General features: G+C 41.4%; 1 long non-coding RNA gene across 2 annotated transcripts in view; it reads left to right on the top strand.

Moving 5' to 3' along the window:
• LOC126930957 (uncharacterized) overlaps positions 1-22732 on the top strand; it is a 59674-nt gene that overhangs the window by 16380 nt on the left and 20562 nt on the right. The window contains exons 3-4 of one of the 2 annotated variants that reach the window (XR_007717729.1): positions 1472-4844; positions 10365-10503. This is a non-coding gene — a long non-coding RNA (uncharacterized LOC126930957). The remainder of the gene's footprint in view (positions 1-1471; positions 4845-10364; positions 10504-22732) is intronic. The other variant, XR_007717727.1, reaches the window with a different exon arrangement.

Raw genomic sequence — 22732 nt, forward strand, 5'->3', positions numbered from 1 at the left:
CATGCAAAGAGAAGGAACCATCATCATATTACATTGTAGTGTCTGCATAAATAAGACCCTAACTCACCTCATATCTCTCCTCCTTCCTCTGCTTTAATCCAGGAGGAGCCAGAGACCTCTTAGGAAGTGGAGAAGAAGGGAAAATAAGGAAAAAGCCACTATTCCCCATGTTAGATGAGGAAATAGGAACATTCTCCTCCTCTACCCAACACCCACTGTAGCTTTTAGTGGCTAGAGTCAGGAAACAAGAGAAGCTTTCGTGTTTAATGAATTTCAGAGGTTTGACTATGACATAGAAATGGATATTTTAATTACTGAAAACTATTTTGTAATTAGAGGTGACTGGAAGACATTTTATTCTCAGCAGAAGAATAGATAAGGATAGGACCTTCCCTCCCCTTTGGGCCCCACCAAGGTTTTATCCAGAGGAAGAGGAAGAAGTAACCCTTTATATGCGTTTGAATAGGCAGAAGAAGAAAAGGATGAAGTTGTCTTCTAATTGCACTCTATGAACGTTACTTTTTTGTTAACATAAATGTTGCATATATTTTTAGCTGGTGTAACAAAAAAACCATCTCAAGCTGGCTTGCATAACAGCTTTGGACACATCTGATCAAGGCCCTGGTTCTGTTTGCTAGTGATCCTCCTGACTCTGCCCTCTCTCCATGCTAGTTTCTTCCTCAGATTGACATTCCTTTTGGTCACCAGATGCCTACAATCAGCGGGTGCAACTCTCTGCTCCCTGTTCACTTCTGAAGTGGGGAGCATGGATACCAACCACAGAACAAAGCCCTACAGTCTCCCACTGAGTAGAACACCCGTGAAGAAGTGTTGGCCATTTCCCTGTGGCCAGGGAAATATCATGTACTGGTTGGATTAGGCCTGTATTAATCCAGTCAATGGAACATAGTTAAACTATCCCAAACCCTCCATAGACACTAGAGAAAAGGTGAATCCAACCAAATGTAAGACTGCTACTCAATAGGACAGAAATGGCATGGATGTCAGTGAGATGGGGAAAAAATGTGTGCTAAAGGAGATCAGGAAGGACCGAATAGAAGACAGGGCCTTTGAATTGAAGCCTTTAATGAGGAAAGGGGATTGAGATTTTATGAGGGCCAGGGTGGAGAGCGGGTTGTGAAGAGGATAGGGAAAATGTAAGGACACCGCGGATATAAGAATTAGTGGGAGAATCATGGGCCACAAAGCAGCAGGATTATATTACAGAGACTGTAAGTAGTGTTTATTGGAGCACAGGGTACTGGGGAGGTGGAGGAAAGATGAGACTGTTAAGGAATTTAGACACAGCATGTAGTAGCTGGCAGGAAACAGATGACATTCTCAAACAAGGCAGTTGAGGAGAGCTAATAAAGGCACCACTTACCAAGGTGTAGTTAGGATTAAGAGAAAGCAAACTGGGATGGTGCTGTGCTATGGGCTAGCAACAGCAGGAAGTCATTTCTGTCCCTAGGTCTGAAGAGGGAACCACGGGAGCCAACACCAAGGAACCAGAGATCTTAGAGTCTCCAAGTCTGCAGGAGCCGTGGCCTTTGGTAGAGGGATCGTGCCTACTCTTAGCAGCCTGGCTGGGAGGGGCCTGGGGAAATAATACCCCAACTTCTCTCTTCTTCAATATCGGTGAGTTCCACTGGTTAAAATCAAACTGGAAGTTGGAGAGAAAGAGAGTCTATCTATACAAGTCAGCACCCTGGAGCCCAGAAGAGAGTAAAAAGGGGATAAAAAGCGGATTCGGAGGGACAAACAGAAAACACCCAACACAGAAGGAGGAACAAACATTTGGAGGAACAAACAGAAAATATCAGAAAACATTTTAATCCTGGGTCCTGGGGCGTCATGGAAGGTTTTGAAGTTAGGAGCACCGCCATCCTCTAGGGGGAGCTCAAGGATTTCTCGCCACTCACCCCCAAGGAGATGCATCAGAAGATCAGGGCGAAACAGACTTCAAGGAAAGAGCCCTCGGCTAAAAGAAGCAGCCTGGAGGAGTAAAGGGATTGCTCCTGGAATTGGAAATCTACCCTTTGCACTTCGATTTACTGCACTTGGATTGATTTGCAAGAATAACCATTAAAATAATCAAAGCTAAAAGTAAGTATGTACTGTGTGCCAAGTTCTTGACTCATTTAGCACAACTCTTTGGAGGTAAGCACCATTGAAATTCTCACCTTCTAGATTAAGAGGCTGATAGAACCTGGATTTGAGCCCATTTTCAATGGACCACTCTCTGCTCTGTTTTATTCTCATGCTGCTGGTGTAGTCAACTGAGTCAAAGGTTGCCTTTGCTTAGAAGGTCTAACAAAACCAGAGCAGGGTCCATGGAAAAGGAAACATGAAAAGGGAGATATTTCCTGGTAAGATTTGTGTTCATTTAACAATTTTAAGCACATATTTAATAACCTGGCACTCACTACCTGGCAAGCACTGAGCCAGGTGCAGGATATCCGAGGGAACTAGGAGAGAGGCACTAAGTGCCGTACTAAGAGCCTGAATGAGTGCATTTGCGTCCTGGGTCTGCTACATGTGTGACCCAGGAAAAGTCACTTAAATCATTTAACTGTCTGTTTCCTCATCTTTAACATATAAATCATTTAAAAATACACAGCACTTGGAATAATAAACAGGCAGATTGTTAATGTTAAAGGTGTGAGCTGCTGTTCTTACAACACAATGTCAGCCCCTGAAGCTCTTACAGTAGATGGAAAGATGGAGATGAGTAGGATCTAATTATTGGCCAAGTGCAAAGGAGCTAAAAATGCCACCCACCCTGCTACTTACTTCAGCAAGACCCAAGAAAACAAGGGCAAAAGGAGCTCTAGAGGCTCTTCTTGGTCTAGCCCTGCTTTTGAGTTTGGGGCCAAAGTTCTGATTCTGGAGTGTTAGCAAGTTTCTTGTCTGTCATTCCAGCTCTGATCAGTTAATACCGGTTGCCTGAACCATGTATTAAGAGAGATCTCAGACTGCATGTAGAGAAAGGGTGCCTTGAGAGATAAGTGATGTCTGCCATTGATTGAGGGTGGAGAGGAGGAGCCAAGTGGTTCTAGAACAGTGTCCTTTTGCCTAGAAGGTCCCTACAGCAGGAGCAGCCGGGCAAGACTCAGAAGTCCTGATTATAATCACAGATTAAGGTGACCAACTATCCCAGTTTGCCTAGGACTGTTGCAGTTTTAGAACAGAAATTCCTGCAACCCAGAAAACCTCTCAATCTTGGGCACATCCCAATCATCTTTGCAGGCTTTCTCTATCTGACAATACAAAAAAAAAAAAAAAAAAAAAAAAAAAAAAGAAAGAAAGAAAAAGAGAGAAAGAAAAGGAAAGAAAAAAAACACTATGAGCTCTGACTAGAAAAGATTACTCTTTTTGTCTTGGCCAATTTCAGCCTGTGAAAATGCATCTTATTCTGGCCTGTATGTGCCAGCCATATGCCCTCAAATATTCCCCCACTTCACAATAGCTGACCTCCATACCTCTCTCCTTTCTCAGCTATTTTTCCTGCTGTATCCACTGAAGACTTAGTAGGAAACAGATGGCACCATCAAAGGGTTTAGCTGAGAGAATTTCATGCAGGGATTATTTACAGAGGCGTGGGCAGGGTTAATGGAACCAACAAGAGCTGGGGAGACAGTCAAGGATTAGCTCTTACCACAGGAGGTCTGCAGGGACAAAGGGAGGGGATGCTGTTACCAGCCTGGTAAGAGCTGAAACTGTGCAGGAGAGGTCACTGGGCCTGGGAGCTGGAGCTTCTGTCTCAACTGTGGTGAGGCAGGGAGGAAAGAGGAGGGCATAAAAATCCCTGGCCTGGCTCTCCTCCTGCCCTCTGGCCTCTTGCCAGTGGTTTCTTGCCAGAGGGCAAGGAAAAGCAAATGAAACAACAGGTCTAGTAGAGGTCAGCCTCCCAGGCCACAGAGCATGACAGGAAAGGGCAGAGAAGAGATCTAAGAATAACCATCCCAGGCCACCCTATTGTCACTCAGTTTCCATTCTAGCCCTTTACTTAGCCAAAGAAACTCAGGTCCTCAACACAGAGAAAACATAGTCTCTCATCAGCTACTGTATCGCTGAGTAATGATGTATTTCAGTCATATTACTGCCTGGAACCTAAACTGTAACTTTAGTCACCACCAAGATGCAAGGCAGCAAGGAAAGGTAAAAAATAAATAAATAAAACTATCATACTACAGCTCCACATCTAAGCAGTTCGAATCCAATAATCCTGACTTCCTCCTCCCAGCACTCATTCCATAATTCTTTACCCTCACCTAGCATCTTGACAGTTAAGGTGTCTTACCTGATGGGGTAAGCCAAACCTTCCTTGCCACAGGATCCAGGTGGTTCCATCTTTGTTGAGTTACTGCCATTTCTCATTGACCGTTACTATTGGACATGGGAGTGCAATGAATCCCATGGGCTCCAGATACAGTGTTGTTCCCATGTGATAGCAAAAATCCCAATTTCTCCTTGATAATCAAAATTAATCATACCGGTCCATACAAACACCCAATCCTCTGCCTTTGATCAGTGTCATGAACAACCTGAAATGTCGAAGGGGCATTCTCAGTGTTTCCTAGTAGAAATATGTCTCCCCCTTGGGCACAAGAACCTCACACCCATTACATGCCATGTTTTAGGGACAAGAAGACAATATTATTGAAGTGGGTTATTACTCATCCTGAGTTCCCAGAGCCATGTATTCAACACCCTGCATCAACCACTGATCTGACCACTTACAAGACAGCACCCCAACTTCACGAGATGTTGTCTCCCAGCAGTCTCCATAAATGCACCTTTAACAGGACATTTCATCATTCCATCAATCTAGCTGCTTCCAGGTAGGAACAATGAATTCTATGATGTGAGCCTAATACCACAGCTGTTTCACTGTAAATGAGTTCCTTGATCAGTGATAATGCTGTGTGACACATGGGGATGAATAAGGCAGCTTATCAACCACATATGGTAGTGCGGGCAGAAGCATCATGCACAGGAAAGGGAAATTACTCTCCAGTATATGTAATTATTCCCATGAAGACAAATTCCTGCCCCTTCCATAATGAAGTGGTCCAATAGTATCAGCCCGGATGGCTGATACTTCCAAGAAATAGTGCCAAATAAGGGTTCGGTGTTGCCTTCTGTTTTAGAAATCTGGGCACTCAGCAGTGACAGTGGCAGATCAGCTGTGATGAGAGGAAGTCCACGTTTGTTTGTTTCATTGCCTCTGTTCCTATTCCCATGTCCACTTTGTACATGAGACATTTACCCAAGCACAAACATGGCCAGTGTCTTAGTATGCTCAACTGCTTTAACAAAACACCATAAACTGGCTTGTTTATAAACAGCAGAAATTTATTTCTCACAATTCTAGAGGCTGGGAAGTTCAAGATCAAGGTTCTAGCAGACTCTGTGTCTGGCAGGAGCTTGTTTCCTGGTTCATAGAGGGCCACCGTCTGTGTCTTCATATGGTGGAAAGGGCTATGCAGCTCTCTGGGATTTATTTTATAAGGGCACTAATCTCATTCTTAAGGGCACTGCCCTGGGGACCTAACCTCTCAGTGGCCTCACTTCCTAATACCATTCACATTGGTGATTAAGTTTCCACATATGAGTTTTGAAGGGACACAAATATTTAGACCATAGCAGCCAGGAAGGAGGCTCACTACAACCAAGGGATAGGTCATCTAGGCCACCTCCTCATTTAGCTTTCTGTGAGGTAGATGTCCTCTGGGGGAACATTTATATGCTACTCAAATAGCCTCAAAGACTAACCATTTTTAGAGGTCCATCATAACTTCCCTTTAGGTGATCTTGGCACCAACCTTCCAGGTCCCTGATAATTTGACCAACCCATTAGCCCCTGCCTGTGTATTTGTGTATTTCAGGAAACCTCAGCTTATCCCTTCTTTCATGTCAGTGGCCAACCAGATGTACTTCCGGAAGTTCTGTCCATGGGGAGAGTTCCCCGTGGCTTGCAGAGCCATCCCAGACAGATAATTCTTAAACCAGACCAGGCCACTGTCACCCTTTTTTCTCATCAAATGGTCATAGGGAATACCCGGGGAGACCAGAGGTATGGTTTGAGGGAAAGGCGGGAAGCAGTAAGAAGTCTGACTCATCTGCTTATGCAGAGAAGAGAAGAGCTGAGAATAGATCTGAGGGTGTGAGGGGATAAAGAATAACAGCTCACCCACGTCTGTGCAGTTCTTTACCCTTAAGTTTAAGTGAAATGGTTCTTCATCAAGCTTCTTCTTACTTGGTTTAAGAAAATCCTTAGAGCTATAACAGCATCAATATTACAAGCCAATAAGGCAACAAAGCAATAGCTTAGCCCTTGACATATATTTCTGACAAGTAATGTATTTCATGGTGTTTCCTAAATGTACATGAGGTAGAAGTAGATATATCCAATATCTATACTTAATTGATTTTGCCAGAAAGTCTATCTTGAAGTGTGAACTTCTGATAAATTCCTTCTGTTTGTGCCTTTTTAAAGACAAGTTCCATTTTTATGTTGTCTTTGTCAGTGACAGGAGAAATCAGATCAATTTTTTAAAGTCAGTTTTTTATATAAGCATTATTGAAACTATTGAAATCTGAGTATGGTGTTTTTAAAATAAACTGTGTTAAACTAATTTGTAATATCAGAAGTCAGGAAGGGAAGATGAAGGGGCATCTTGGGGCTGGTAATGTTGTGTTTCCTCCTCTGGGTATTGGTTATCTGAGTGAATTCTTTTTGTGAAATTACAACAAGCTGTACTTATGATAGTTGTACTTTTCTATACACGTATTCTTCTTCAATAAAAAGAAAATAAAATGAAAGGTGCTCCATATAACGATGACCTTTTGGCAAAAATTTCCATGAAATAGAAACTAGATGAAAAAAATTTACAAAATACTGCATAATTAGTGCATTCTTCTGGCTCAACAGCCCATCAAAAACACTTATTAAAGACCTAGAATTATTAAAGGCCTAAGAATGCAATGACTTGCATTAGATATAGCTGATAGGCCAGTGGGAAGGACAACATATCACAGAATAATCATTTCATTCACAAAACGGAAACACTGAATACTTACTATGTGTCAGACACTAGTCTATATGCTTGAGATTCCATGAGTAAGCAAAGCATTCCATGTTCTTGTGGAACTGATGCCTAGTGAGGGGAGACAGGCAGCCAATTAATAATAAACAATGAGTAAATTACATGGTATGTTAGATGTGATAAGGGAAGCTTAAGAAAAAGAGCAGGATGAGGGAGCATTGTGGGGAAGCTTGCAGTTTTAAATAGGATGTTCAGAGTGGCATCACTAAGAAGGTGGTATTTATGCCAAGGTATAAAGGAGAAGATATTGGCCATATATGTAGCTGGGGAAGAGAATCCAGGCAGAGGGAACAGTGAGGCAGGAGAGAACCCAACAAGTTCAAGGCAAAAAGGCCAGTGTGATTCAAAGTGAGAAAAGAAAAAAGGAGTTGATGTGAAGCCCGGGAATCAATGTGGGGAAGGAGAATTCCAGGCTGCTGCAAGATTTCCATTTTTCACTTTCAATGAAATGGGACACCATTGCAGGAATTGGGCCAGAGAGTGGCATGAGCTGACAAATTTTGAAAGTATCTTGCAGCTGTTTTGAGAAGAGGCTGCAGAGGAGAAATAATCCAGGTGAAAAATGATGGTAGCTTGGACTAGACTGATAGCAGTGGACATGTAAATAATGGTCAGAGTTTGAGTATATTTTGAACATTGAGCCAACAGGATTTGTTAGAGGACTGGATATGAGATTTGAGGAAAGAGAAAAGTCACACTTGATTTTGAGGTTTTGATCCTGAACAAGGATGAAGCTGTCATTGACTCAGCTTCAGATCAGGGAGACTGTGGGCAGAGGAGGATTGGAGAGGAAGATTAGAAATTCAGTGTTGGGCACATTAGGTTTGAAATGTGTATCAGATAGTCTAATAGAGAGGACAAGTAGGGAGTTAAGTAAAAGAGTTTAGAGTTTAGGATAAATGTGTGAATACAAATGTAAATTTCACATCAATAGCCATAGAGATTATATTTATAAGACTAGATAACACAGAAGAGAGTATATAATAGAGACAAGAACCAAGGACTAAGGCCTGGAGCACTCCAAGAGAAGCACCCAATAATATAGAAAGAAAGAACAGCCAGTTCCATCCAGAGTATTTCAAGTCTGCAACAGGACTAGTTGACTTAACACCACTTGCCACTGTAATAATTACTTCCCAGGAAAATAAGTCCAAGGATATTTTCCAGTTTCTATGCCAAGCCATGATAATGATTAATTGCACAGTATCTGGCACATGGTAAGAGCTTCCTAATTATTACAAATTGTTGAATGAATTATTTCAGGACTGTGGGAATAAGCCAAAATCTCTTGAGACTTGAGCCTTTATTAGAGAGACCTGATTTATGAAACACATTTAGGGTCTTTCCCCTTCTTGAGCCCTCCAGGAATATTGAGGACCAGATATATCAAGGTGATCCTACCTGAAACTGAACTGGAAGCCAGCTGGCTACTCCATGCAAATCATCTGTTTTTCCTTCCTAATCAATTCTATCTGAATTGTGTGTGTGTGTGTGTATGTGTGTCCTTGAACATCTATCCTTCCTTCCTCAGAGCCTTTGGCCTTGCTGTTCTCTTAGTCTAGATCATCTCCCCTTTGAATAGCTTATTGTCTCTCTTTACTGAAGCTTCAGTTTAAATACACCTCTTCAGAGAAGCCTACGACCACTGTTGATCACTAGTAATCATTGTTTGGCCTCAGCCTACACTAGTCTCTTCCACTTATCTTTCTCTTTAAACCACTTATTACCACCTGCCATTGTATTATATTTATTTGGTTGGTTGGTTATCCTCTGATTCTCCCACTAAAAGGCAGTCTCTCTGAGACAGGGATTTATTTTGTTCTTCCATCCCCAATATATAGATATAGAACAAAGCCTTGCCACTAGCAGGAAAGTTGGTAAAGGTTGGTTTATGAATGAATCCACTCTCTCAGGTCTGGTCCAGATACCACTTAGTTAAAAATCATGTGGATTTCCCACCATGTGGAAGGATTATTATTCAGCATAAGTAAAAGTAAAGAACACGTGATCCCAAACCCACAAAAGCCTGCAATCTGGTTGCTCTAGGTTAGACTGTTAGGCTGATAGCAGTTTACTTCCCATAATTCTATTTCCTGCCAGGCTCTGAGAGGAGAGACAGTGCTTTGGGTGAAGAACAACCATCATTTTAGCAGAGGTTCCATGGTGTTTTCCATGACAGTCATCTCTGGGCAAACAACATAAGCTTCTAAGTAAATTTAGTTTCTGATCTGGGATGAATAACTTGTATTTTTATCTTATAAATTGTACCCAGCAATCCTTTTCTCACCCCTAGCCCTTGAAGATTGGAGGAAATGGTGTTTGTGACTACACCAGTAACAGGATGGGAGCTTATTTTAAAGACACTTGTAGGAAAGGCTTTGGAGAAAAACTAGCTTATCGGGAGACTCCTAATTCAGGATCTTATATCCTTGATTAAACTCTGACTTTTACAATTTCCCAAAGTACACACACACACGCACACATGCACACACGCACACCAGAATTAATTGGTTCAGAATGAAACCAGCTAACACAGTGGCGCATTGTGTGGAGGTTGATCTCTATTGTGACCTAACTCCATGGACTACATGGAAATACAAGAACCAAAACTTGTATTTGTGTGACCAAAAGGTAAGGAAATTCAGAATACATAAGGCTATAAAAGGAAAAAAACAAAAAGAAGGTAAGCAATAAGTAAAGCTTTCAGAGTCTCACAGCTCAGTCCTCTGTTAGGAGGTAAAAGGTTTATTTCTGTCTCAAGCGTAGGCTAAGGCAAACCCAAGTCTTGCTCTTTGTGGTGGGCTTATGAGCAGGGTGAATGGAAAAAGGGAAATTCCTGGCAAGCTCTGGCTTGGAGATGGTACAAAAAAACCTCAGTAAGTATAGTGCATTTCCTTCTTTCCTGAATCCATACTAACTTGCCCAGTAAAACTTTCTTTAGTCCTTTACTGATTCCAAGACTTATTTTAATTTTTGCCTTTCAATTCTTATTTCCTTTCCCACAGATGGTACTGGGTAAAACAGAAGCCTGTAAAAGTAAAGCTTAAAAGACATTCTTTCCTTTTTTTGGCTTTAAAATGTTTCACATGACTAGATGATAGTCCCACCTCATCCACCCGCACTTACATTTTTCCTCTTCCCAGCATTAATAGGTCTAAACATGCAGTTAGGCAGGAAATTTAGAATAAGAAACTTTATTATTTTCTTGCCTCTTGGAGTTTTCAAAAAATATTGAAGGGGTTCTGATTCCAGGTACAATGGAGTAAGTGTACTCACACCACCCTGTTCCTCCCACTGAATGCGGCTAAAAAACCTGGGCAGAATAAGTGGAGCATCTGAGGACTCTGAAAAGTAAAGAACAGCAGGCAGATTGGAGATGAAGACCAAAATGGTGAGTGTGTCATTTTTTCCCCCTCCAGTTTCCTTTGAAATGAACACAAGACTGCCTGAAACCCAACATAGATACTAAGACACAGAGAGAGCTCAGGAGGGATCCTCCAATTACAGCTCGTAGAGTGGGAAAGGAATGCCTAGCACTAGGAGATAAAAACAATTATTTTAAATTTTTTCCCTTTCCTCCAGTCTTTCATTTATGTTAGACCCTACTAATTACTGCAGCGGTAGCAATAACAGGAGCACACGGGAATCAAAACTGAGAAAGAGGAACATTCCTCTCCAGTTGGAGGAGCTGTGGCCCAGAGAGGGTAAGATAAACTCCTGTGGCTTTTTCTACCTCCGTGTTCCCTCATCACTTGATCTGAGATGTGGGGACAGTTTCAGAAAGTGCACAACAGAGTAAGGCCACCAGAAGTCCAGATTTCTGACCACAGAAAAAGGTGAGAGCCCCAGGACACCAGGGGGTATAAGGAGATCACAGAGAGAAAGGAGTTCAGGATTATAGCCCTTAAAATTGTTTATGAGCTCTTGGGCTCACCCTTGATTTGGAAAGGCACAGATCTGATGCTACCCAACATAGGCATAAAGAACTGAACCAAAAGACTGTCCACTGCCCAGATCTTTGGCTTGAGACTGGGACAGCACATACATGAGACAGACTTGAAAAGGACTACAAAGGCTTTAGAAACCAGACTGGCATTGGAATCTTAACCCACAAATGGCTGGTCAGAACTTATGAGCTGAACCCGTTGTGTCAATTACCTGCTAAAACAAAAATATAGACATTCTTTGTAGGAGTTAAACAAGACTCCACATCTTATAACATATCATTCAAAACGTCTAGAATACAATCCACAAGTGTGCAGCATGCAAAGAACCAGGAAGATCATGACTCACTTAGTCTGGCTGACAAAGACTTGCTAGCAGAGCTATTGTAAAAATGTTCCACCGAGTAAGGAAATAAACTCTTACATAGGTGGAATAACAGAATGCCTCAGCAAAGAAATAGAAGATTTAAAGAAGGTTTGAAATGTTAGAACTGAAAAATATAACTTAAATATAACTCACTGGATAGGCTCAATAGCAGAAAAAAATCAACAAAGAAAAAAGTGTACTTGGAGACAGATCAATAGAAATTGTTGTATTTGAATAACAGAGAGAGGCTGAGCGCAGTGGCTCACGCCTGTAATCCCAGCACTTTTGGAGGCTGAGGCAGGTGATTTTGAGATCAGGAGTACGAGACCAGCCTGGCCAACATGGTGAAACCCTGTCTCTACTAAAAATACAAAAATTAGCCAGGCATGGTGGCATGCGCCTGTAATCCTAGCTACTCGGGAGGCTGAGGCAGGAGAATTACTTGAACTCAGGAGGCAGAGGTTGCAGTGAGCCAAGATCACACCATTGCACTCCAGCTCTGGGAGACAGAGCAAGACTCCATCTTGTAAAAAACAAAAACAAAAACAAAACACCACTCTCATATAAAAAAAACCTAGGATAATTCACTGATAGCAGTCATATCTTAAAAGAACTGAAAGGGGTTCTTCAGACAGAAGTGAAATGATCCTAGAAGGAAATTGTGATGCAGAAGGAAGAGCAACAGACATGGCAAATATCTTGGAAAATAGGTTATTCTTCTTTTATGAATATTTTAATATACGCTTGATGGTTGAAAGCAAAAATTAAAACATTGTCTGCTAGAGTTTTCAATGTATATAAACATAATCAATAAGACAACTACAACACAAAGCAGGAAGGGAAAATAAATCTGCATGGTGGTAAGGTTTCTACAGTCCATGTAGTAAAATATGGATTCTAAGTAAATTTTGAAAAGTTAAGTAGATGCATTGAAATTATAAGACTCAACTAAAGCAGTGCTTAGAGGAGAATTTCAAATCAATCATCTAAATTTTCAATTCAAGAAATTAGGGAAAAGAAGATTAAAATAATCCCAAAGGAAAAAATAAATAAATAAATATAAGAGCACAATCCATGAACACAAAACAATAGAAAAGAAAAACAGTAGAAAAGCCAGTGAAACCAATGGCTGGTTCTTTAAAGTGTGTGTGTGTGTGTGTGTGTGTGTGTGTGTGTATATATATATATATATATATATATATATATATTTTTTTTTTTTTTTGAGACAGAGTCTTGCTCTGTCACCCAGGCTGGAGGGCAGTGATGCGATCTTGGCTCACTGCAAGCTCCACCTCCCAGGTTCATGCTATTCTCCTGCCTCAGCCTCCCAAGCAGCTGGGACTACAGGTACCTGCCACAACACCCGGCTAAACTTTTGTATTTTTGGTAGAGACGGGGTTTCACCATGTTAGCCAGGATGGTCTCGATCTCCTGACCTCGTGATTCACCCGCCTCGGCCTCCCAAAGTGCTGGGATTACAGGGGTGAGCTACCGTGCCCGGCCTAAAGTATGTATATTTAAAGAACCAGAACACAGACACATATTTAAAAGAGCCAGAATGGGCCGGGTACGGTGGCTCATGCCTGTAATCCCAGTACTTTGGGAGGCAGAGGCAGGTGGATCATCTGAGGCCGGGAGTTTGAGACCAGCTTGACCACATGGAGAAACCCCATCTCTACTAAAATCACAAAATTAGCCAGGCATGGTGGCGCATGCCTGTAACACCAGCTACTCGGTAGGCCGAGGCAGAAGAATCGCTTGAACCCAGGAGGTGGAGGTTGCAGTGAGCCGAGATTGTGCCATTACACTCTAGCCCGGGCAACAAGAGGGACACTCTGTCTCACAAAAAGAATAAGAAGGTAAAAGAACCAGAATGATAGAGTTAAAAAAAAAGTAAATACATACAGTTTAAATACTTACCAGAAATACATATAAATACATACCAAAATAGTGAATACATACCATTATACAGATTGAAAAAAAAGACACCAGTCACCACTATCAGGTTGAAAGGGGATATCACTAGACTCCACAGACATGAAAAGGATAAGAGAATACTTTGAACAACTGTACACATATAAATTTGGCAACTTAGAAAAACTAGGCCAATTCATAAAAAACCATAAAACTACCACCACTTACCCAAGATGAAATAGATAACCTAAATAGCCCTATAACTATTAAAGGAATTAATTCCTAATTAATAACCTTCAAAAAAAGGAAATTTCCAGGTGTAGACTGTTTCACTAGTAAATGCTACCAAAACATGTAAAGAAGAAAAAACACCAATTCTATAAAATCTCTTCAGAAAAGAGAAGAGGAAGAAATACTACTTAATTCATTTTAGGGGCCAGCATTACCTGATATAACAACTAAAGACAGTATAAGAAAACTACAAACCAATATTGCTCATGACAACGGATGAAAAATCCTCAATACATTCAAATCCAAAAATATATAAAAAGAATAATATACCACACCAAATGGAATTTATATTGTGAATGCATGATCTAATGTTAAATATCAGTCAATGCAATTCACCATATTAACAGTATAAAGGATAAAAAACAGTGGATCACAGATATAAATATAAAATGTACACCTGTAAAACTTTTAGAAGAAAATGGGATAAAAATCTTCATGACTTTGGGTTAAGGAAAGAGTTTTTAGTCATGACAACAAAAGCACAATCCGTAAAGGAAGAAATTGACATGTTGGATTTCACCAGAATTAAAAACTTTTGCACTGCAAAAGACATTGTTAAGAGTGTGAAAATAAAAGCTACAGATGGAATAAAATATATGCAAATCACATTTCCAACAAAAGACTTTTATCCAGAATATATAAAGAATTCTTAAATTTCAACAAGAAAACAATCCAGTTTTTAAATGGATAAAACCTTCAATAGATACTTTACCAAAGAGGATGTATAGATGGTAAATAAAGCCATGAAAAAATGTCCAACATCACTAGCCATTAGAAAATGCAAATTAAAGCCATAATTACACACCTACTACTAAGGCTAAAATAAAAAAATAAAAAAACCCTGAAATACCAAGTGGTAGCAAGAATGCTGAGCCACTGGAACTCTCAAACTTTTCTGGTGAGAATGTAAGATAATACAGGTACTCTGGAAAAAAGTTTGTCAACTTTTAAATGAAGTTCAACATATATCCACCACCATATCCAGCAATCTCACCCCTTAGGTATTTAGCATAGAGAAATAAGTAAGTTTACAAAATAACGCCTTATAGAGAAACGTTTATATAGTAGCTCTATTAATAATTACCACAAATGAAACAACCCAAATTCTTTCAACTGGTGAATACATTTGGTACATGTAAATAATGAAATACAATTCAATGACATAAAGAAACCAACTACTGAATCATGCAACAACTTGGGTGAATCTCAAAGGCACTAGCTGCGTGTATTAGGCTATTCTCACGCTGCTAATAAAGACATACCTGAGACTGGGTAATTTATAAAGGAAAGAGATTTAATTGACTCACATTCCACATGGCTGGGGAGGCTTCACAATGATGGCAGAAGGCAAATGAGGAGCAAAGTCACTTCTTACACGGTTACAGGCAAGAGAACTTGTGCAGGGGAACACCCACTTATCAAACCATCAGATCTTGTGAGACTTATTCACTACCCTGAGGACAGTATGGGGGAATCCACCCCCAAGATTCAATTATCTCCACTTGGCCCTGCCCTTGGCATGTGGGGATTACTACAATTCAAGATGAGATTTGGGTAGGGACACAGTCAAACTATATCACTGAGTGAAAGGAGCCTGTCTCAAAAGGTTACATGCTACATGATTCCATTTATATGAAAATTTCTAAAAGACAAAACCACAGTGATAGATAACAGATCAACGATTTGTGATCTGTTAGGAATTAGGGGTAGGAGAGGAATGGAATGGCAAAGGGATAACACGAGGGAGTTTTCTGGGGTGATTGAGCTGTTCTGCATCTTGGTTGTGATGGAAGTTACATGAATTTATACATGTGTCAAAATGTATAGAACTGGCCAGGTGTGGTGGCTCATGCCTGTAACCCAGCACTTTGGGAGGCTGATGCGGGAGGATTGCTTGAGGCCGGGGGTTCAAGACCAGCCTGGGCTACGTAGCAAGACCACATGTCTACTGGCAATAAAAAATTAGCTGGTGTGGTGGCACGCAGGTTGAGGAAGGAGGATTGCTTGAGCCTAAGAGGTCACAGCTAGAGTGAACTATGACTGCACTGCTGCACTCTAGCCCAGGTAACAGAGCAAGACCCTGCTCTGCACAATACCCCCAAATTATAGAAATAAACATACAGATAAGGTCAATTTTGCTGTTTTTTGTTTGTTTGTTTGTTTTGTTTTGTTTTGAGACGGAGTCTTGTTCTGTCACCAGGCTAGAATGCAGTGGTAATATCTCGGCTCACTGCAACCTCTGCCTCCTGGGTTCAAGCAATTCTCCTGCCTCAGCCTCCCAAGTAGCTGAGATTACAGGTGCACACCACCAGGCCCAGCTAATTCTTGTATTTTTAGTAGAGGTGGGGTTTCACCATGTTGACCAGGCTGGTCTCAAACTCCTGACCTCAGGTGATTCACCCACCTCGGCCTCCCAAAGTTCTGGGATTACAAGTGTGAGCCACCACACCCAGCCTGTTAACTTTTTAAAATAAGACTAGAAAAACTAAAAGATTGCAGAGATACTGTATATAAAACAGGCAAAAAAGCATTGTTTTATTCAGTTTTTCTCTTACGTTTATCTTAGGCAATGTCCTTTCAGATTTAACACTCCACATGTTTGTTCATTCCCCATTCCCATGAAGGCAGCCATGAAATTTGAGTCACCCAGTGTAGATGTGGATCAGATTGCTAAGGAAGAGGACAGGCTATCAGAAAGTTAATGACTTGGCCACATGCCATCATTTAAAGGAACAAAGAGGACATTCAAACCTTAATGGAAGTATTCAGTCCATGAGACAAGAAGACATGCTTTCGTTTTAATCAGCTTTTCGTGCATTATGTTCCATGAGTTTGGTAGGCCAGCAAATTACCAACTTCAGGTTCTTAAGCTCACAGGAAAGAGAAACCATTACTTTTCCATGTTTTTCGGAACAGAACTCTCTGTACACAACAGAACTGGGACTCCAAGACCAAAGTAAGACTACAAGGCTGTGGATTTATTTATTTATTTATTTATTTATTTATTTATTTATGGCTAGGTTGAGGCTTCGTCAAAAATTACCTCCCTTGAGCACAGTTGTTCCCAGCTCTTAGCACATAATAGATGCTTATTTTGAGCTTATCAAATTGAATTGAATATTAGTAGGTGGCTTTGACTTGCTGGGATTATTTTTAGGATCCTTAGTTCTAGACTGGGTTAGCAGTTGTGGTAAAAATAAGAGGAAGATACCTGGGTAGAAAAAAAGAGGGTCTTGGTGAGATGCTTTTCATGGTTAGAATATGGTATCCCATATCAGAAAAGGGAGAGGCATCAATTGGAATCCCATCAATGTAAGTCAGGAAAATTGGACTTGACTTCAGACAGGGGACTGGCTTTCCAGCACTCACAGAGAAGATGGTCACAGGGATAGCAGATAGTAGAGGCAGGTAGACTGGTGAGCCACCATGAGGAGCAGATGGAGGTACCGTTTGAAAATATCAGAGTTGGCTGGGTGCAGTGGCTCACACCTATAATCCCAGCACTTTGGGTGGTCAAGGCGGGAGGATCTCTTGAGGCCAGAAGTTTGAGACCAGTCTGGCCAACATGGCAAAACCCCGTCTCTACTAAAAATATAAAAATTAGCTGAGTGTGGTGACCCACACCTGTAATCCCAGCTACTCAAGAGGCTGAGGCATGAGAATAGCTTGAACCCAGGAGGTGGAGTTTGCAGTGAGCTGACCACGCTCCAGCCTGGGTGACAGAGCAAGACTCTGTCTCAAAAAAAAAAAAAAAACACACACACACACACAAAAGAAAATATCAGAGTGACCTGGGAACTTGCTTTAGCTTGGCTTGGTCAGGTTTCTACGTTACCTCAGAAAGAGCAGGGGTATTGTAAGAATACAGGTGCGTTTCTTCTGGAAACTGCTCAGGAACCAAAGAAACACCAGCTTAGACCAACACTGCCACACTTGGCTATTAGCTGCATTTTCCTCTCTCTACTCGCTAGCCTTTTCTGCCTATATGTTTGCTCCTGTTAACACTGCTAAGAGGCAGATCTCTTAGTATTTTCTAGGTCCTGGGGGTTGCAGAATCTTACTGAACCCATTGTAATACGTCACTGCCTAACCAATGGAATGGTTGCCCTTGGGGTTCATCATGACTGTAGCTGGGATCACAAGGAACAAACCCAACCACAACAGATCAGGGGATAGGGATAGGGAAGTTCCCTTCACAAGGGGTGTGAGGGGCAGGGGCTGATATTTCAAGGAAGAATTCCTCTAGACTTGGGGGCTAAGGCTGATATACTTCATGATACCCTTCTTACTCATTTATATTACACTGGAGTTGAAGGGAGTGGTAAGGGCAGTGGGTTTCTTTAAGCTAGAAAGACACACTCACAAAAAATTACTATAGAACATAGCTTGTGTTGTTGGCTGGGCATGCATAGGTCCCACACAGAGATGGCATGTTGCTTTCTTGGCATTTGAGGTGCCCTGGCATATAAGGTGCTGCATATATCTTTTAGAGAGACAGGGTGTGTTGGCTAAGAGCATGAGTTTAGGCTGCTTGAGTTTCAGCTCCAGCATGGCCACTTGCTTTGTGATTCTGGTTTTCTCTTTTTTTGAAACAGGGTCTCCCTCAGTTACCCAGGCTGGAATACAGTGGTGACATAATTGTTCACTGTAGCTGTGGAGCCTTGACCTCCGTGGCTCAAACAATTCTCCCACCTCAACCTCCCAAGTAGCAGGGACTAGAGGCATGTGCCACTATGCCCAGCTAATTTTTTTTTTAATTGGCAGTAGAGACGGTTAGTAGGGATGCTGTCTCATTATGCTGTGCAGGCCGATCTCTAACTCCTGAGCTCAAACGGTCTTTCTGCCTTGGCTTCCTGAAGTCCTGGGATTACAAGCACAAGCCACTATGCCTGGCCTGCTTTGTGATTTTTGAATCAATAGCTTCACCCTCTGAACTTCCGTTTTCTTAGTTATAAAATGGAGACAATTATATTTTTGTTGTTTAAAACAAAATTCCAATCATGTAACTCTACCTAAAATCCCGCATGGCTTCTCATTGCTCAGAATAAAATCCCAATGAAGCCTCCACTTTGAATGATTACCTGAATTGCCCTCTCACCCTTTATTTTCATTTCTTCATGTATTGATTTACCAATCATTTGTGTGTCTGTTCTAGACGAGGCACTGATGATAGATCATTGAACCAAGCTAAGTCACTGCCACCTTACTTGCCAGAAAGGTATGCAATAAATACATAGACAAATTAAAATGTACCCTAATGTTAGGGGCCATGGTTCACTCATGAAAGTATCAAGCAGACTGAGGTGGAGAGAGCTACTTTAGGTGGGGTGGCCAGGGAGGCATCCCTATAGAAGTGACATTTGAGGGGCATCTGCAGGAGGTAAGGGGGTGAGTGAGCCATGCGATTACAGGGAAACAGTGTTCCTGGCAAGATAGTGGAAGATCAAAGGCCCAGCAACAGAGGTATGGCTGGCATGTTGCTGTACTTACCCGGCCAAACATCTGATGGTACAACCTGCCATTGTCGTACCTACACTGATCGCCTGATCAGCCCAACGCTGTTGGAGGAACACATGCCACTGGGCCAACTGTGACACTGTAGTCCATTGTTTCATCTCCCAAATGGGTTCACCTTCTATTGTTCTCAGCTCCCTCTCTCATTTGCTAGGCAGCTGTTCCAAATATTCACATCTCACTGAAACCAAATATAAGAACAGCAAAAGCAGCAACCTTTGCTCACGTTTTCTATGGTTCAGGCAATAGGCTAAGTTGTTTTTCCCACATATTTATCTTATTTAATCTTCACCTCAAACATATAGGTTAAGTACTGTTATTTTATAGATGAGAAAACTGAAACTTAGAGAGGTGAAGCAACTTGACTATAGATCCCACCAGTGACTGGTGGAGCTGAGGGTCACACCAGAGCAGGGACTGTGCTGACCTAATCCGAATCCCAACCCTATCCCCATCAGCAAATTGTCTCACATCATCCCCTACTCTCCTTGCTCAGAAAACCTGTCAGCATGAAAGCCTTTAGATTGCTTACATAGTTACCAAATTTCATCAACTCTGAGACTATTGATTTTAAGAAACAACATTATTTCATGTAACACCAAGAAGAAAATACTGCAGTTACACTATAAAACAATACTAAGACCATTTCTATAAAACAGGTGTTTCAAAGTGAAAATAAACTCTGTTCAACAATTGATGTCCTTTAAATATAGTACATCCATATCCATCAAACCCTTTTCCTTCCTGTGTCAAAAGATAGAATGTCCCTCCTCAAGACTAAAGTCCTCTTCCTATGTTCTTTCTTCTTTCTTTTCCTTGACCTGCTTTTCCTTGATTTTTTTCTTTCTCTCCAGTGTTCTCAACTCTACTTTCCTAAGAATGAAAACACTGTCAGGTCTCTTATCTTGAAAATCACGTGCTTGACTCATCCTACATCTCCTCTAGCAAATATTCCATTTTAATTTTTCCCTTGCTATTTCTTCTTTCTTTCTGCCTGGTATTTATCTTGAGACCTATAAAAGATTTCACAAAGATAGCCTTGGTCCTAATTATATCAGATATTTTGGTCCCAATTATAAAGCCTAATATTTGTTTATGGCATCTTTGTTGTGGGCATATGTTGTTGTATTTGTTTCTTCCCAGCAAACCTTTCACTGGAGAGCAGTCTTCCCCTACACCATCCCATAGAAATACTGTTCACTGTATATGGTTCGGGAGGATTGACTCTTCCAATTCCCTTCTCCAGGAGTGGACACATGATCCAGGCCTGGCCAGAATTCTGCATCAAGGGGGGTTCTCGCTGCCTCAAGGAAATGAGGCCAACCAAAATCCTGCCCTGAATTTTTCTCTAGGAGCTCTTGGGAAAGATGTATAGTCATGTGCTGCATAACCACACTTGAGTCAATGATAGACGGCATATATGACAGTGGTCCCATATCTGATTATATCATCATATTTGTACTCTACCTTTTCTATGTGTAGATATGTTTAGACACAAAAATACCATTGTGTTACAACTGCCTACTGTATTCAGCACAGTAACATGCTGTACAAGTTTGCAGCCCAGGAGCAATAGGCTATACTATATACACATCTATGATGTTTGCATGACAATGAAATCACCTACTGATGCGTTTCTCAGAATGTGTCCCCATCGTTAAGTGATGCATGACTATATTCTTTCTACAAAGATTGCACTGCTGATGGTCATCTTGTTGATAATGTGGAATAGCCTAAGAGATAGGAAAAAGTGTGGATCTTGCTTGTCATTACCTAGATCCAAAGACACCCAAGCCAGGATACTCCTAGAGTTTTCAGGCACATGAGCTAATAAATTCCCCTTTGCTTTTGCTGTTTGATTGATGTCCCCGTCACTTGCAATCAAGAGTGCTAATACAGTCTTATAGTTTTCAAAGAGCTTTCACGTACATTATTTTACATGGGCTTGTGGTTTTAGAGGACAGGGTATGTGTTTGTCTTGCTCATGACTAAATTTCTGGGACTAAGCACTGTGCTAGGCATATGAGAGTTACTAAAAAATGTTTGTTGAATGAAGTGGACCACATAGGTGTTATTACTTACACTTGTTTTACAAAGCTGGATACTGAGATCAGAGAGGTAGTTAGGTGATCATGGACTAGGTGAAGAGGCTATGATGAAAGCCTAAACTGGGAGGAGGAATCATAAACAGGATGCATTTGAATTACCATATGGGGGTCATATTCATTTTAGTCTTTTTTCTAGAGTTCTATAGCAGCTCTTAACTGTCTCCCAAAGGTGTCACATCAGATCTTATTACTTTTTTTTTTTTTTTTTTTTTTTTAAGACAAGGTCTCACTCTGTCACCCGGGATGTGGTGCAGTGGCATGATCATGGTTCACTGTAGCCTAGACCTCCCAGGCTCCAGCAGTCCTCCCACCTTAGCTCTCGAGTAGCTGGGACTACAGACACATGTCACCACACCCAGCTAATTTTTATTTTTATTTTTACAAATGGGGTTTCACCATGTTTCCCAGGCTGTCTTCTTTAAAAGAATTTTCTTTAAAATTCTATGAGTGCATGTCCCCGAGCTCAGTTAATTTTTACATTTTTGAAGAGACAAGTTCTCACTATGTTGCCTAGACTTGTCTGGAACTCGTGGGCTCAAGTAATCTTCCTGCCTCAGCTTCCCAAAGTATTGGGATTACAGGTGTGAACCACTGCTCCTGACCAGATCCTGTCACTCTTTTGCTTTAAACATTCCAGTGGTTTCCCGCTACTTTCAGGAATAAAAGCTCAAACCCTCAACATATCCTACAAGGTCCTCATAATCATGCTGGCTCCTGCTTAAGACTTAGCTTCATTTCCTCCTGCCCTTCACTGTATTCTCTCTGCTGCAGCCATAATAGCCTTCTTTCCATTCCAAAGAATACAATTCTCCCTCAACTCAAGGCCTTTGCCTAGAACATGCCTCTTCCTCCACTCTTCATCTCGTTGTTTCTTCCTAAGCATTGAGTTCTCAGCCCCCATCATTTCCTCCAGAGTCTTTTCTGAGTCTTCTTTCCCTACTCTCATTTTATTTTAGTTTTGAGATGGAGTCTCGCACTGTTGCCCAGGCTGAAGTGCAGTGACGTGATCTCGGCTCACTGCAACCTCTGCCTCCCAGGTTCAAGCAATTCTCCCACCTCAGTCTCCTGAGTAGCTGGAATTATAGGCGCCCGTCACTACGCTTGACTAATTTTTGTATTTTTAGTAGAGACGGGGTTTCACCATGTTGGCCAGCTGGTCTCAAACTCCTGAACTCAAGTGATCCTCCTGCCTCAGTCTTCCAAATTGCTGAGATTACAGGCATGAGCCACTGAGCCTGGCCCCTACTCTCATTTTAGACCAGGTCCCTTTCTATCTACCCCTATCCCTGTACTTTGATTGCATAGCACCTGGTTACCATCAGTTTACCGTGATTACTGACCATAGATTCTCCTAGAGACCACCAAAATATGCTGTTGATCAAGTAAAACTTACAAATGTTTCAGAAGGGAGAAAACCCTGCTGATATCTGCAGGGTTTTAAGGCCTAGACTCAAGTAGTTTAAGGAAATCTGATTGAAACTG

This window comes from Macaca thibetana, chromosome 11, assembly GCF_024542745.1.
Source record: "Macaca thibetana thibetana isolate TM-01 chromosome 11, ASM2454274v1, whole genome shotgun sequence".
Lineage (NCBI taxonomy): Eukaryota > Metazoa > Chordata > Mammalia > Primates > Cercopithecidae > Macaca > Macaca thibetana.